Genomic DNA, 11645 nt, shown 5'->3' with positions numbered 1-11645 from the left:
TTGTGCATTAAGACCTGTAGTATGAACGTAGCCTATGATGCCAACACGATCGCAGACATCATCAGAAGCTCGTCGCCACGGTCACGCAGCAAGAAGGTGAGCGCAACAACAGGTGTTGTGCCGAAAAATAGTCGCCCTGCGTGAAATGTCCCCCCTGACGGGAGCGCCCACACGGAAACGACTTTTTGTACCGTGAATATGTATTATTTTACTCTGCTTGAACTAATAAATGTCATACCTGTGTGATTGTCATTGGGATATGGTCGTGAAAACCTGTGGACATGTTCAAAGATGGTTATGTGGCCCAGTCCACGATTTGTTACTAAACTACAGTACTAATATTTTGTGTAATTATTTAAAACTGATCTTACGGTCGTAAATCCATTACTGTAAGGCGTCCATGAAAACATTTGATGTTTTCACATCAATAAAGCGTTATAAATAAGCGCTCCCGTCAGGGAGGACATTTCACGCGGGGCAGCTATTTTTCGGCACAGACCGGCCCGTTGTCAATTAAGTTTCATTTTACAATCGTGGCAACGGTGACGCTCCGCTGACCAAATGTCGGTTTATATTCGGGCCGGTGCCGATTTTGGGTACCAGACTCCTCATCGTGACATAAACTTGAGAATGATTGGAAATTTTGTGGTCTCAGGACGAGCTCTGACGCACGGGACGGGACCGAACGGGAGGAAACATCGGTTTGGGCATCAAATATGGATCTGGCGACTGGATCGACCAAAGCTTTTCCAAATAACGGTTTTTATGCAACTCATCCAATTAGTTTACAGCGTCTGAAAGCACCGGGGCTTCCATAATTTGCAAGTGAATCCACCTTTAGAAACTACGATCAATGACAATACGGACACACAATAACGGACAATATGGCGGCACAATACAGCGATCACGTGATTGTGTGACGTTGGTGATTGGGGTCTATATCCCTGTCTACTCTAGATATAATACTACAGGATGGATTTGAATGTTGTCATAGAAATCCATTGATTGGACTGCTAGCAGTACATCTTGTTTGTATATGTAATATATCTATGTGCGCTTGTCCTCGATAATAACGTATTACTAGGCCGCGGGCGCAGCACGTTTGTTCCCGGAAATAATTAGCCCCTACACGAGCGAAGATGACTGGAAAACAGACGTCTTTGACGAGCCTACAACCTCGAAGACCCACGAACGGCGAAGGAGTGGATTCGTGACCCGTTTGTGAATAAACCGAGTGATTCGAGCATGTCTGTGCAACAGGAGGATCAACTTGTAGATATCGCAAATGACGGCAACTTTATTAAATGTACATTTGAGACAACAACTCTACCATGGTTCTGGATTAAAGTAATTCCGGAATATCCTGACATCGCTACGAGAGCAATGAAAACCTTACTGCAATTTCCAACATCGTATCTTTGTGAAGCGGGCTTCTTAATTAATGCTTAACGACAAGGTGAAGTCGTTAATGGTGATAGCGGTGTGCAGTTTTTGTGTGCAGCTAACATGGCAGGATGTATCTGTGGAGAACTTTTCTACAAGTCCTTCCATGATCAAACGTAAGTTAATATTCCTTTCTTTCAAGAAAGTTTGTGTAGTGTTTACTTTGGAATCGCTGCATTTGCGCATTTTGCGGCTATGTTTAACGTTACGCGAATGCGCAGAACCACATCGTTGCAATTTTTGTTGGGTTGCAAATTTGTCAGAACACCGGTCCGTGGAAAAAAAGACCCAAATAACAGCGGTCCGTGGTGCAATAAAGGTTGAGGACCCCTGCTCTAGTCCGATGACCTAGACCTATCACCGCCACTCTCTTCTTGTGACAACAAATGACTGACAATAGTGAGAGACGGGAGTACAGCTGTTCTCTGCTTAATGCAAATGGGACATACTGTATATTTTATAATTTAGATTTGGTACAACTTGCTACTTAATGCATCTTATATGTTCTGATTTCAGGATGGGAGATTTAGACTTGTATATGTTAAATTATTATGTACTGTGTTTAATTCGAGATGTCTCTGGTTGCACTATGAAATGCACTTTTCCGCGAATGCCGAGTGTCCATGTTAGTTTGTCACCTTTTTCACCCCTAACCAGTTTGCATGCCTGATTTTGTATTTTTTTAAGAAACAAAAAAATACTGAAATTTATCACATGGAAACTATTCGAATTTGTAAATTTTGTTATTAAATTACTTGGTTAATTGTTTGGGCGTTGGTCATTTGAAAAAAAAAAAAAGGCATGAAGCATTCGCAACCAATGACAATGCCCCAGAGCATTCCCTATAAATGTGGTTTTGTGGAGAAATATGCAGTGATTTGCATGTGATTGGAGAGCAACATTTAAATAAAAAACATTTATTAAATATTAGGGCTGTCAAAATTATCGCGTTAACGGGCGGTAATTAATTTTTTCAATTAATGACGTTAAAATATTTGACGCAATTAACGCACATGCCCCGCTCAAACAGAGTTAAATGACAGTACAGTGAAATGCCAACGTTAATTGTGTTTTATGGAGTTTTGCCGCCCTCTGCTGGCGCTTAGGTGCGACTGATTTTATAGGCTTCAGCACCCATGAGCATTGTGTAAGTAATTATTGACATCAAACATGGCGAGCTACTAGTTTATTTTTTGATTGAAATTTTTACACATTTTATTAAAACGAAAACATTAAGAGGGGTTTTAATATAAAAATTCTATAACTTGTACTAACATTTATCTTTTAAGAACTACAAGTCTTTAACAGAATGTTAAAAATGTTAATGCAATCTTGTTGATTTATTCTTATAATAAACAAATACAGTCCCTATGTACCGTATGTTGAATGTATATATCCATCTTGTGTCTTATCTTTCCATTCCAACAATGATTTACAGAAAAATATGGTATATTTTATAGATGGTTTGAATTGCGATTAATTACTATTAATTTTTAAGCTGTAATTAACTCGATTAAAAATTTTAATCGTTTGACAGCCCTATTAAATATTTAGTATTTTGTACATCAATTTTAATATTTATTAACTTATTGGCTGCTATTGACATACTGTGGCTAGACGTCCACACCATTTAAACTAGGAGGGATTGTAGCGAATGATCCCTGCCAGCCGCTCCGAGTTGAAATTGAATGGAATGTCTGTCGTCGTCGAATATAGGACGGATGCTTACTAGGGACTTTCGAAAGGATTACTTTGTCAAATTTGACCAGATTCTAAATATCTTTGCAGTTCTGCTCGCCAAATCACAAAAAGGACAGCCAAAACTAAAAATTTTGTTCCAATGTCCACCAAATCCATTTGGGTGATGCGTACAAGTGTCTGATGAAAAACAGGCTCATCTGATCTGTGACGGATGCTATGCACAGCAGAGGCGATTTCTCTAAAACTGAAAGGGAAGTGCAGCTTCCCTGAAAATATTTTTAAAAAAGTAGGGCTGTCAAAATTTTCGCGTTAACGGGCGGTAATTAATTTTTTAAATTAATCACATTAAAATATTTGACGCATTTAACGCACATGCCCCGCTCAAAAAGACAGCACAGTGCCATATCCACTTGTTACTTGTGTTTTTTGGCGTTTTGTCGCCCTCTGCTGGCGCTTGGGTGCGACTGATTTTATGGGTTTCAGCACCATGAGCATTGTGTAATTATTGATATCAACAATGGTGAGCGACTAATTTATTTTTTGATTGAAAATTTTACAAATGTTATTAAAACGAAAACATTAAGAGGGGTTTTAACATAAAATTTCTATAACTTGTACTAACATTTATCTTTTAAGAACTACAAATGTTTCTATCCATGGATCGCTTTAACAGAATGTTAATAATGTTAATGCCATCTTGTTGATTTACTGTTATGATAAACAAATACAGTACTTATGTACAGTATGTTGAATGTATATATCCGTCTTGTGTCTTATCTTTCCATTCCAACAATAATTTACAGAAAAATATGGCATATTTTGTAGATGGTTTGAATTGCGATTAATTACGATTACGACAATTTTTAAGCTGTGATTAAATCGATTCAAAATTTTAATCGTTTGACAGCCCGAAAAATAAGTGATCAAATGTATACTGTTGAATACATTTCTTTGACCAAGTATGCACTACAACTTTTGTTCAGAATTAACTTCTTATCACTTGTTGCTTTTCATTCATTCGCGCTGTTTCACAGTCCATTACACAGTCCATTACACAGTCCTTTAAACAATGTGTAAACTGTTCATTTCTAGAGTTAAGATAGTACATTGTTCCACTACAGCGAAAAGAGACAAGTCATTGGCTGAAGACTGGATTTAAACCCGCTCATCGGATGCCATGCGTCTCTTAGGGGTCCATGGGCAGTGGGCGGGGCTCGGCTTGCCCGGACGCACTGGTTCTCTGCATTATGATTGTCTGAGGGTGAATCCCATTTTGATTGACAGCGAAATGAGCGAATTTGTGATCTTATCGTATTAACAGCTGCAGGAGGCATTTTTTATTTTCCGTCGTTCCAAGTTGAACCTTAAGACTTTCATAATCATCCTAGCGACATTTGCTTTGTTAAAAACGGCTGGCCATAGACATCATCATTATTGACTGGTCAGCTCGGCCATGCACTGCGCAACTCCTTCCAGCAGGGGGCCCCCCACATCAAGAGGAGCTATTCACAAACACACACACGAACGCAGCGAACCAACGGTGGATTTCGGTTCAAAAAGTACAAAAGCTGTACCATATACAAACAGGAAGGATTGTCTCAGGAGTGATTTGTTCGAGGATTCAAGGTAATTATTATATTTTTCGTAGCATGCATGCATTTTGAAACGTTGTGAAAAAAATGGAATTAGCCGCTAAGGCATTGGCATCATAGTTCGCAATATTTACGTAAAATAAATGCTACCTGCATGGTTTCTTTTGCTTTTAACCAAGAATCAAGACTGTTTTACGTCCATATCTATAAAGAATTCAGGGATTTAAGCATTTATTCACAAGAATTTCAAAGTAAAAAGCTCTTTGTTAAGGACTTGTGGTAAGGCGGCGTCACAGTGAACTTAGAGACGAGCCACACATTTGACATATTTACATAAAATAAATGCTACATGCACATTTTTTTCATTTTTAACCAAGAATCGAGATTGTTTTGCGTCAATATCTAAAAAGAATTCAGGGATTCAAGAATTTATTCAAAAGAATTTTCAACGAAAAATCGCTCTTTGTCTGTGATTCCACTAGGTCTGCTTTGAAGGCCTCGCCAACAATGCAGGCCCACTATTTATCGGCCCAGCGCCCCGTGTCCCGTCAATTACATTATGAAGTCTATGGGCCAGTGAAAAATCAAGCTTATTTCCAGTGTTTTTTTGGCATCATGGCCGGATGTACCATATCTCCCTTGGCCTTCACCTTGGCAATGGAGGTCATTATCCAAGCCTCAAAGTGGGTTGTGGGAGGACAAAAACATGGTTCTTGCCAGCGCCTTCCTCCCCTGAGAGCCTATATGGACGACATCACCACCCTGACTACCACTGTCCCATGCACCAGGAGGTTGCTCAGAAAACTTGCGGAAAACATCAGTTGGGCCCGTATGAAGATCAATCCATCCAAGTCACGCAGTATCTTGGTGGCGAAGGGATTGACCTGCAGTTCTTCATCGGAGACAACCCAATCCCCACTGTGTCTGACAGCCAGTTAAAAGCCTTGGAAGGCGCTATGATGCGAGCCTGAAAGACACGGACCAGGTTGAGCAACTGGTCAATGACATCAGTGCAGGCCTACTGGCAATTGACAATACTCAACTACCTGGGAAGCTTAAGTCCTGGTGTTTCCAGTTTGGGCTACTGCCACGGGTGTTGTGGCCCTTGGCAATCTACGAGGTGCCTGTCTCAACAGTGGAGAAGATGGAAAGAAAAGTCACGGCTCACGTCAAGAAGTGGCTTGGAGTCCCACGCTGCCTCACCACCATAGGCCTCTATGGAGAGAGTGCCCTCAACTTGCCTCTTACCAGCCTTACAGAGGAGTTCAAGTGTGCTAAAACACGTCTGCATTTGAAACTGAACGAATCCAAAGACCCAGTGGTTAAGGAAACTGCACCAACCTTGGCTACTGACCGAAAGTGGACTCCAGCAAGGGCAGTCGAAGAAGCAAGAACAGCTCTCAGTCACGCTGACATTGTGAGGAATGTTCAGCAAGGAAGAGAAGGCCTTGGACTAACAGCTAGCCGTCCAGCCTGGAGAAGTGCCAGTGCACCAGCAAGAAGCAAGATGGTGATGGAGGAAGTCTGGCGTCAAGAGAAGGCAGCAAGAGGGGCCAAGGCAGTCTCCCTTGGCAAACAAGGCCTGTGGACACGGTGGGAGGGTGTTGAAAAGAGGAAGCTGAGTGGGAGGGATGTACTGGTCATGGACGCTAGGAGCTTGAGCTTCGCCATCAGAGCAACATACGATGTCCTCCCAACGCAAACTAACCTCCACCCGTGGTTTGGCAAAGATCCTGCGTGCGTCCTGTGCACCAAGCCAGCCTCCCTCAGACACATTCTTACAGGGTGTAAAACCAGCCTTACCCAAGGACGGTACACTTGGCGCCACAACCAGGTCTTGAAGAGCATTTCTTCTACTCTGGAGGGAAAGCGAATTAACATCAACGCCCTACCACAGATATCTAATATCTCTTGGGGACCTGCCTTTGTTCATGAAGGGGCCACAGCTGCCATGAGGTCTACTACACCATCAGAGAGAAGCAAGTTATGCCCAGCACGCGACTGGGTGATGCTGGCAGATATCGGCAAACAGCTGGTGTTCCCCTCGGAGATCGCCACTACCACCTTGAGGCCTGACCTGGTGCTCTGGTCCCCCTCCTTAAATAATGTTATCATCTAACTCACTGTACCATGGGAGGACTCCATAGAGGAGGCATATGAGCGGAAACACCTGCGGTATTTCGAGCTAGCCGCTGAAGCTTGTAGGAAGTCTTACACAAAGCTCCTGAGGGACTTGGGAGTCAGACGCCAGAGCCAGCGCACAGCCATCAAAGATGCGTCAGAAGCAGCTGAAAGGAGCAGCCAGTGGCTATGGCTAAAGAGGCACAACCCAAGCTGGGCCCCCAGGTAGTGTGTCAGGAGGTATGCGGTCAGCCTTAGCCTGGCTCAGGGCACTGGACACCCCTGCCATGCATAGTCCCCCTGAGGTTTTTTGCCACGTTGCACCAAGGAGACTGCCCTGGCTAATTGGGTTTGGGACGCAAGCTCAGGGCTGATCACCCTGCAGCTGGCCGCCTCTGGGGAGGGTGTATAGTGTCAAAGGCCGAAACACCCCATGACCCAGTAGAACACTACTGATGATGCGTAACCACAAATGAATTCCCCCATGTTTACTACCATCATTCGTCGAGAAGTCTTTTGCATGTGCCCGCACAGGAATTTTAACATCCGATTCTGTGTTTTCTGGAAACAGTGATTTTTTTCTATTGTAGCTGCGTGTGTCCACTACTTCTGGCACTGTAGTTCCTTTCCCTACCGAGTAAGGGATCCCGCTTAGCCCCTCCACTGTCACAAAGCACTCACGGGCTGGCACACTTTGAGCTTCCCCTCATTGAAAGACCAGCATCTGCCACTGATGTACAGTAACTTCAGGTTTCGTCTGTTTAGACTGTTTAGCTCACCTTACTATGACTTGTGGGGCCATAAATGATAACCAAGTTCAAATGCTGCCTGAGTTACATTTGTATACTGTACAGAGGTAACCAGTCTGAAGTGTGCCGGCAACACGATCCGTAGTCCTTGACCAGGTCAGGAGAGCACGGTAACCACTTGGCTAAAAGCCCAGGCTAGCAGCTCCAGGCCCTAGCGTGCGCTTTTGAAGGCATCGGAAGGGAGGTTTCCCTGGCGTTCAACGCACCTGCTTGCATCCGTTATACATACAGTACATGTACTTAAAACTAGGTCCAGTTTACTAAAATGTTGAGTTCTGCCTTCCTAAAATTTGAGTTTTCATAACTTGCATTTGCAAGATTTCCACAAGACACTGCAAACCTGAAATAGTTTGAATTGGAATGTTAAGTTCTGCTTGTTTTACAGTGTATTTTCCAGGATCTTCTACAGGAAGTGCTACCTTCGCGACGTGAGCAAAACACAGGACGTGCCTCAAATTCCAACTTTTACACCAATGACTGAGGGAGAGCCCCAGAGTGGGAACAATGGGGGCACGCACACACAAACAAGAACCTACAATCTACTATTTATCCTCCAATTCCTCCCTTTTTCACTTGTTAACGTCACTGTCCATTCTTTACAACTTCCACAACAAGGCATGGAATAATTCTAAACGCGTTTATGAGCATGTTAATGTATCCCCCCATTATTAATGACACAGTCCATTAAAAATGCCTCCTTGAAGCACCTGCGTCCCCCTCACCGTCCTCCGTTCTGTTCCGTTTCTGACAGCGTGATCCATGTGGGCATTATCTTCCCATTATCTGTCCATCCCATAATCTTTTTCCCCTCACCTCACCCCGCCGTGTGTCGTTAGAGAATATTAATCAGCGCGCAGACATGTCGAATCACTGCGAGAAGAGACACTGCAGTCCATTAGGCAGACATTTTGCACCGACTAGTTTTATACTGAGTTTTATGCTTAAATATGAGGGAAAGAATGCGTAAAAACCGGTCACCCAGTTAAGGAAGCAGCAGGCATTGCGGCCATATTTGTCAATAAATCGTTGAGAGGTATTGTGGACCAAAAAATAGTAACTTGAATACCTTATATTCAATGTACTATGAATACATATACAGTAGGGCAAATAAGTATTTAGTCAACCACTAATTGTTCTCTCAAGTTCTCCCACTTGAAAATATTAGAGAGGCCTGTAATTGTCAACATGGGTAAACCTCAACCATGAGAGACAGAAAGTGGAAGAAAAAAAACAGAAAATCACATTGTTTGATTTTTAAAGAATTTATTTGCAAATCATGGTGGAAAATAAGTATTTGGTCCAAACGTTTTCTGTAACTCTTCACAAACTTTTCACTCACTATTGCTGGTATTTTGGCCCATTCCTCCATGCAGCTCTCCTCTATAGCAGTGATGTTTTGGGGCTGTTGTTGGGCAACACGGACTTTCAACTCCCTCCACAGATTTTCTATGGGGTTGAGATCTGGAGACTGGCTAGGCCGCTCCAGGACCTTGAAATGCTTCTTACGAAGCCACTCCTTTGTTGCCCTGGCTGTGTGTTTGGGATAATTGTCATGCTGAAAGACCCAGCCACGTCTCATCTTCAATGCCCTTGCTGATGGAAGGAGATTTTCACTCAAAATCTCTCGATACACGGCCCCATGAATTCTTTCCTTTACACAGATCAGTCGTCCTGGTCCCTTTGCAGAAAAACAGACCCAAAGCATGATGTTTCCACCCCCATGCTTCACAGTGAGTATGGTGCAATTCAGTATTCTTTTTCCTCCAAACAAGAGAACCTGTGTTTCTACCAAAAAGTTCTATTTTGGTTTCATCTGACCATAACACATTCTCCCAGTCCTCTTCGGGATCATCCAAATGCTCTCTAGCGAACCGCAGACTGGCCTGGAAATTTACTTTCTTCAGCAGGGGGACACGTCTGGCAGTGCAGGATTTGAGTCCTTGGTGGCGCATTGTGTTACTGATAGTAGCCTTTGTTACTGCGGTCCCAGCTCTCTGTAGGTCATTCACTAGGTCCCCCTGTGTGGTTCTGGGATTTTTGCTCACTGTTCTTGTTATCATTTTGACGCCACAGGGTGAGGACGGAGTTGAAAGTCCGTGTTGCCCAACGACAGCCCCAAAACATCTCTACTCTAGAGGAGATCTGCATAGAGGAATGGGCCAAAATACCGGTAACAGTGTATGAAAACCTTGTGAAGAGTTAGAGAAAACGTTTGGCCTCCGTTATTGCCAACAAAGGGTACATAACAAAGTATTAAGATGAACTTTTGGTACAGACCAAATACTTATTTTCCAACATGATTTGCAAATAAATTCTTTAAAAATCAAACAGTGTGATTTTCTGGGGGGTTTTTTCTTCCACATTCTGTCTCTCATGGTTGAGGTTTACCCATGTTGACAATTACAGGCCTCTCTAATATTTTCAAGTGGGAGAACTTGCACAATTAGTGGTTCACTAAATACTTATTTGCCCCACTGTATGTAGAGACGTTCATAGGTAGAGGTACCACTGTACGTCAAATACATGGTCATATACACCTGAACTCTTTAGCTGCCACTGACAGCAATCGACGTCAAATCCATCTTTGGATTGCTGGCAGCCCTCCCAGTCAAAATGGATTAGATGTCAATTGCTGTCAATGGATGTTTTTAACATGAATTTCCGTCATTTACAATTACTAACTACCACAACACATACTGTTGGCAGTGAATAAGCTATTATCTTCATAGGCGGAGTATGACTTTTGGGGTGGGGGTGGGGGCACAACATGTTGATGACCCCGAAACGTGGTGTCAGCAATAACATTAACTTACAAGAATATTTATAATAATACGTTGAAAATAAGCATTTTTTTGTTTCCCCTTCATTCTTGAGGGGAATTCTGAATCAGGCTGCTAAGGACAGCTATACTTTTCGCCACGATCGCCATCCATTGAATATGATCCGCCTGCTGGTGTCATGCCAGTGTAGTTACCCCTGTCAAAATCGTGTCCCCTGGACAGAGCCACGTCGATTCACTGATTTGCTTGATTTCCGTGTATGAGTGATGTTGTTATTACGAGGTTTTAAAACATATCCCATCAATCAAAAAAATAAAAACTTTTTTTTTTCCAGTCGTATAACGTAACATACGTCCTGAATGTAATAAAAGGCAATGTTTTACTGCCGCTCACCATTTTGGCAGTGCTCTCTGGCATTTCATGGTCCACATTTTCAATCCTTGGTTGTTGCTCAGTATTTGTTGTTGCTTTCTAAAGCTTAGGTTTGAAAAAATTACATATATCTATCTTGCCTCTTTCGGTCCTCGGGTGGTTTTGGCTAAGCAAAGCAAATGACCGTCGAAGGTGCTAGTCACATGATCTGTTCAAAAAATAATTTTAAACCATTATAAAAATATCTTTTTTTTTGTTCTTTTCATTCATTTTTGTTGTTTGTTTTATTGCTTTACAACTTTTATCGACAATATGTTACCGGAAATGTTAAAATCATATATGTGAAAGTCAATTGACACTTTTAGGCAACCAGGGGGCCCCACGTAAACTCTGCGTATGATTATCTATTTATTCAATTTAAAAAATATAATATAATGTAATACAATATATATATAAGATAAATATTCATATATGTTTTTATGGGTTTGTTGTTGTTTTTCACTTTTTTTTTTTTTTTTTTTTTTTTTTTACATTTTTTTAAAATTAAAAAACAAACATTGTAAATGTCTATTTTTTTCAATGTGAATGAATATTTTTTAAACATTTTTTAGTTTACCAAAAGAAAGACAACAAATATACATTTTCTAAAGTTACATTTTTCAAATACATATTATTAAATATTAAATATTATTTAATTAATAATGATGTAATAATATTTTGACTATGCAACTGGAAAAAATGTGTGTTCAAATGTTTATTTATTTTTATATTTTAAAAAAACACAGTTATTTGTATTTATATTTTACATTTTTTTAAATTATTTTTTG

Source organism: Corythoichthys intestinalis, chromosome 8 (assembly GCF_030265065.1).
Source record: "Corythoichthys intestinalis isolate RoL2023-P3 chromosome 8, ASM3026506v1, whole genome shotgun sequence".
Taxonomy (NCBI): Eukaryota; Metazoa; Chordata; class Actinopteri; order Syngnathiformes; family Syngnathidae; genus Corythoichthys; species Corythoichthys intestinalis.
The sequence above is the reverse complement of the archived record's forward strand: the minus strand, read 5'-3'. Positions refer to the sequence as shown.